Raw genomic sequence first — 6,705 nt, 5'->3', positions numbered from 1 at the left:
TTATGACCAACCTAGACAGCATATTAAAAAGCAGAGACACTACTTTGTCAACAAAGGTCCATCTAGTCAAGGCTCTGGTTTTTCCAGTGGTCATGTATGGATGTGAGAGTTGCACTATAAAGAAAGCTGAGCACCAAAGAATTGATGCTTTTGAACTGTGTTGTTAGAGAAGACTCTTGAGAGTCCCTTGGACTAAAAGGAGATCCAACCAGTCCATCTAAAGGAAATCAGTCCTAAATATTCATTGGAAGGAATGATGCTGAAGCTGAAACTCCAATACTTTGGCCACCTGATGGGAAGAACTGACTCATTTGAAAAGACTTTGATGCTGGGAAAGATTGAGGGCAGGAGGAGAAGGGGACAACAGAGGATGAGATGGTTGGATGGCATCACTGACTCAACAGACATGAGTTTGAGTAAGCTCTGGAAATTGGTGATGGACAAGGAACCCTGGTGTGCTGCAGTCCATGGGGTCGCAAAGAGTCAGACACGACTGAGTAACTGCACTGAACTGAACTGAGTGGTAACATAAGCAAACCTTAGCAGAAATGAGAAATATAAAATTTTGGATATTACTGGGACTCTCTAATTTAAAACTAAGAATGACTTTTTATGTTAAAAGTAAGACAATATTATGATAGAAATTAGTACCTGGCAAGAATAGTTAAGATGATGTAAAATAGCAAAGGGAAAAATATTAATGTTAACATCACCGGGATCCACAAAATTTTGACAAGTAAAATTTTTGCATGAAATTCAGGTCTTTTGGCTGATTAACCAATTTACAGTTGGCAAAATGTACACTTGAGTCAATCTTCACCTAGCAAATTTGACTTCCTGTTTCTAAAAAAATTTTTTCTCTTAAAAAAAAATCACATAAAATAATTCCCAAGGCTTTTTGTACATCAAATAGCTCTTACAGAACCAAATTTTGATGAGGTAAGTGTAAGGAATTTAGTAACATATGGATTAAATTTCCCTTAAAATAGACATCATTTTAAAATTGAGGTGGAAATAAAGTTCTTGGTAAAATATGAAAATATGTTTTGGTTTTCCTTGAACCCCAAACACGATTTGAAAAATAGTTCCAGATGTTCACCAAACCCCCAATACAGCTGGTTTCACCCATCTCCAGTTCCAAGATATGAACTATTGGGAGTTCTGGTAATTACAAATATTACAGAAGTATTAGCAGATATTGGCAAAGTGTCAGAAAGAAATGAGGAAAGAGCACAAATTTAGAAATAAACAAGTACAAACAGGGTTTCTGTCTTCAAAAGATAAGGATGAACTAAAGACCCTGATGCTGGGAGGGATTGGGGGCAGGAGGAGAAGGGGACAACAGAGGATGAGATGGCTGGATGGCACCACTGACTTGATGGACATGAGTTTGAGTGAACTCCGGGAGTTGGTGATGGACAGGGAGGCCTGGCGTGCTGCGATTCATGGGGTCGCAAAGAGTCGGACACGACTGAGCGACTAAACTAAACTGAACTGATCTGATCCTTAGTAGCTGATGAAATCATTTAACTGCCTTATATTTTGAAACAATATTGGATGGAGGAGCCTGGTAGGCTGCAGACCATGGGGTCGCGAAGAGTCGGACACGACTGAGCGACTTCACTTTCACTTTTCCCTTTCATGCATTGGAGAAGGAAATGGCAACCCACTCCAGTGTTCTTGCCTGGAGAATCCCAGGGACGGGGGAGCCTGGTGGGCCGCTGTCTATGGGGTTGCACAGAGTCGGACACGACTGAAGCAACTTAGCAGCAGCAGCAGCATAGGTAAATATATATTTTACAAAAAATTCTGATTAAAAAATTCCTTTATGGGACAATTTGGTGATAAGCTACATTCCATGTGTTCATAAAGAGAGGTCTAGCTCAAAGAATCACTCTTTAGGAGTAAGTGAAAGTGAAGTTGCTCAGTCGTGTCTGACTCTTTGCAACCCTATGTACTGTAGCCCTGTAGCCCACCAGGCTCCTCCATCCATGGGATTTTCCAGGCAAGAATGCTGGAATGGGTTTCCATTTTCTTCTCCAGGGAATCTTCCCAACTCTGGGATCAAACTCAGTCTTCCATGTTGCAGGCAGACTCTTTACCCTCTGAGTCACAAGGGAATCTCTTTAGGGGTAAATGCTTCTACAAATTTCGACCCTAATGAGTTGATGAAGACTTGTACTAACAAAATTAAAGTCATGATACAATTTCTTGTTAAATATTTACAAGCTTGCCTTCTACAGTCAGTCTTCCACACTAGTACAAGAGCAACTTTCTAAAATTCAAATACTTCATGCCACTTAAAAATTTTATGAATTATCCACTCCCTTCAGAAGTAAGCTCAAACTCTTTAGCATGGCACCAAGGCACCTGTGTACCTATCTCATGTTTGACTGTCTCCCAAACCACTATATTCTATTCCTATAAACTATTTTCAGTCCTAATGTTTCTGTAGTCTTGCTGAATATTTAATTTGGATTTTTTTTCCTTTTTGCTGTTCTGAAAGTGATTGTAGGAGGTCACTTTGATCATCTTCAGAAGAGTAAGAAATCTTCAGGGACTGAATGTAGAACTTTCAATTCAAAGAGGGGATGGTATAGAGAGAGCTAAATATACTCACAGTCTGGAGAAACATGAGGTGGCCACGAGGAAGTAGGCAGCTACTCTAATCGTTCAGGGAAGAGTGGGTCAAAAGTACTTATCTATTTCTAGAATTGAAAAAGAAAATCCATCTGACCTCTGGTGATATCAGTCCATAGGGAAGAAAGAAATCAGAAATTCTAGACCTGCAGGGAATAAATACTTGATTCCATCCTGATAGCACACTCCTGCTGAAACTGTCATCTCGAAAACTATTCTGTATGGAACCTAAAGACCAAAGATTAAGAGCTTTACTCCTAGGTCCCCCTTGCTCTGCTGAGGCTGATTCTGAGAGGCAGATCCTGCAACCTCCAAGGTCCATACCAGCAGGCCTCTGACACATCAGCATCTCTGTGGACTGTAAGTCTAGTTGTCAACAGTGTCACCAAGTGGCAGAAGAAGCAAAAGCAATAACAGACTGACCAGACCCCAGGCTCATCACTCCTGGGTCATTAGACAGAGTGATAACCTCCTGTTGGAATGTGTAAGTTTTTGGAGTATTAGGAAACTCAGAAAAATGAGGACTTACAAGGCAGAGATAATGAATGTTTGGCTAATCTGATGTGCATGAACTTAAACTAGATTTCTTTTGAGTTAAAAAAAAAAAAAAGTAGATTCCTCCCTTTCCTTTGCCCAGTTTTGCAGAACATTTAATACTTGTCCTACTTCTCTGACTTTCCATCACCCAGAGTTTTCCTCATTCCCTTTGTCTTACTATCAGCTCAAGTTCTCTTCACTAGGAAGTTCTCCCTGCCTCACTGAGTCTAAAACATCCTCCTATCAACTCACACAGAAATCAGGGTTACCTTTTTTCATTGCAGCCAGAACTAAGTTAAAACACCCAATTTGCTCATTTTTTTGCCCATTCTAATACTTCCCCCACTCAGCTGTAAGCTGATCTAAAATAATGTGAATAATCCCATTATTCACTGATGTGACTAGCATATACTTGCTAATACTAGCATATACTTGCTAATAATAAGAGAACTGCAGATCTTTGGTCAAAAAAAGAGAAATGCTCATGCCAAATTCCAGGCTCAAAGACTACAACCCACAATAATAGCTCTAGCTTTGCTTACTAGCCCTTGAGTTGAATGAATAAAATAGAATAAAATTTGACCAAGGTCATCAGGGAATTGTGTGCTTAGACAAAGGCAAAGCTAATGAAGGAAGTCCCAGGATTGCTCATTCCCTAATGAGATCACCTTGTCCTCACACACTCACCAAGAGGAAGTGGAGAACCCCCAGTGAGTCCCTGGGAACATGAACAGGGAAATATTCCCAGAGAACAGATAAAGACTGACAGGTGGGTTGACCAAGGAATTCAGCCCACTGCCAGGGGAGGGGGCCCTGGTTTCCTTTCCATGGGAATATGGCATATGATTTGGACAAGTGACCCCTCGAGGTTGCTTCCTAGTCTGTCCTTTTTCAAGTGAAAGTAGACAGATTTTCAAGTAGTTAGATTTGAAAAGATTTTCAACTGCTTTTTTAAGTAGTTCAATTTTTTTCCAGGCCAAGGTCCAGTCAAGAAAACAGAATCCATGTTTCAGCAGAGATAATATAATACAGAGAATGGTTCAACAGGTATTGGAGAACTAAAAAGCAAATGAGGAAGATGGAGGTAACCCAGAGACGAGTGCTGCAGGAAGCGGGGCCTGGGGAAACAAAGAGGTTAGAAGTTTGAACCTTCTAACTTCAGAGGAGATCTCAGAGGGGCTGGACTCAGGCCTCGGGACCTGTGTTGACTGACTGACAGGACTCAGAGGAAAGGATTTGGAAAGTTGGGACCCAGGTCTCTGAAGAGGGATCTTCCCAGACTAGGTATCAAACCCTTATCTCCTGCATTGGCAGGAGGATTCTTTACTACTGAGCCACCAAGGAAGCCCAGATATTCCTTATTTCCTTAATCCAGTCTCGGTCTCAGCAGAACATTCTGTAACCTAAACACTAAACTTTAAAATGAGCTGACAAATAAATAATCCTTACATAATATAATAGGAAGAAAAAGGGAAGAAAATTACCAGTGTACATGCCACACAACACAATAAACAAGGAAATAAATATGCACGCTTGCTATAGTTCTTGGTTTGCCAGTAGTCACAAGGCCATAGTAGGTATCTCTCATTTCTTCCGTCCACTCTATATTCCACGATTTCTTATCCTTCAGCTCCTCAGCGAATTTGGTTCCGTACCTGCTAAAGTGAAACAAACCTCCATTCCTAACCGGTGCTGCCATTTTTGCGTTGCCATCATTTTCCATTCATTTTTGCTGTGGGTCATGGAACATGAAAAGATGCCCTGAGAATCCTCTGGAAGCCAGACATAGTCCTTCCTGTCCCCACTGAACAGAGTCATCTGATTTCCCTTGGGTCATCAGGATTGACCTCTTGAGCAAACAGGAAGCTCCTTTTTTACTTATTTATTTTTGGATGTTGATTCGATAGCATGCAGACCCCAAAGTGGTTAGTGGTAGCATCACGTTGCTGAGGTAGTGACAGCGTGAACCAAGCTCATTCAAGTTTTCGAGACTGGTTTTGGGGCTCCTCCTAGGAGTTTGCCACAGCTAAAAGTTAGGCTTCATTCAAAGAGACAAGGAAGAGGGAAAGTAAAAGACAGAACTATCATGTGAAGTGGGAATGATGGCATGATGCATTGTGCTTGAACACTAGCATACCCCAGAGCAAAGCAGTGCTTCCCCAACACTGGAAACTAGAAGGAACCATTTCTTGCCGAATTGGAGCTCCAATGCCTTGCATAAAATTGAACAGAATATGGAAGGTAAGAGAAACACAGCTGATTCTGTTTAGCACATCTAAGTTGTATTTTGTGCAATAGCGAGAACTGGCCTAGAAATATTCATGTAGAAACTACCTTCCCAAGCCCCTCGCTTCCCCTTAGAGTTTTAGAACTCTCCTCACTCTAGAGCATGACTTCCCTTGGCACCATTATTGCCAGGTCTACCCTCACTGGGGTTTACCCACACTAGGAAACCTCCTAAAGCCTCAAGATTACAGACTCTGACTATAATATATTAGTGATTTATACACATCTGTATAAAACCCCATCTCTCAACTCTCTCATCAGCTCAGTTGATAAATTTATCCAGGCTGACTTTAAAAAGAGTGCTGTAGCACTGGGATGGATATACTGGTTTCATAAAAGTCAAAAGAAAAGTCATTCTTTAAGACAATGAGGTGAATAATTTGGTGAGGTGTAAAAACTCTCACATGCTAGTAAAGTAATGTTCAAATTTCTCCAAGCCAGGCTTCAGCAATACATGAACCATGAACTTCCTGATGTTCAAGCTGGTTTCAGAAAAGGCAGAGGAACCAGAGATCAAATTGCCAACAGCCTCTGGATCATGGAAAAAGCAAGAGAGTTCCAGAAAAACATCTATTTCTGCTTTATTGACTATGCCAAAGCCTTTGACTGTGTGGATCACAATAAAGTGTGGAAAATTCTGAAAGAGATGGGAATATCAGCCCACCTGATCTGCCTCTTGAGAAATCTGTATGCAGGTCAGGAAGCAACAGTTAGAACTGGACATGGAACAACAGGCTGGTTCCAAATAGGAAAAGGAGTATGTCAAGGCTGTATATTGTCATCCTGCTTATTTAACTTCTATGCAGAGTACATCATGAGAAACTCTGGACTGGAAGAAACACAAGCTGGAATCGAGATTGCCGGGAGAAATATCAATAACCTCAGATACGCAGATGACACCACCCTTATGGCAGAAAGTGAAGAGGAACTAAAAAGCCTCTTGATGAAAGAGGTGAAAGAGGAGAGTGAAAAGGTTGGCTTAAAGCTCAACATTCAGAAAATGAAGATCATGGCATCCAGTGCCATCACTTCATGGCAGATAGATCGGGAAACAGTGGAAACAGTGTCAGATTTTAATTTTGGGGGCTCCAAAATCACTGCAGATGGTGACTGCAGCCATGAAATTAAAAAACACTTACTCCTTGGAAGGACAGTTATGACCAACCTAGACAGCATATTAAAAAGCAGAGACACTACTTTGTCAACAAAGGTCCATCTAGTCAAGGCTCTGGTTTTTCCAGT

Source organism: Bison bison, unplaced genomic scaffold (assembly GCF_000754665.1).
Source record: "Bison bison bison isolate TAMUID 2011002044 unplaced genomic scaffold, Bison_UMD1.0 scf7180017864325, whole genome shotgun sequence".
Taxonomy (NCBI): domain Eukaryota; kingdom Metazoa; phylum Chordata; class Mammalia; order Artiodactyla; family Bovidae; genus Bison; species Bison bison.
Note: the sequence above shows the minus strand (reverse complement) of the source record.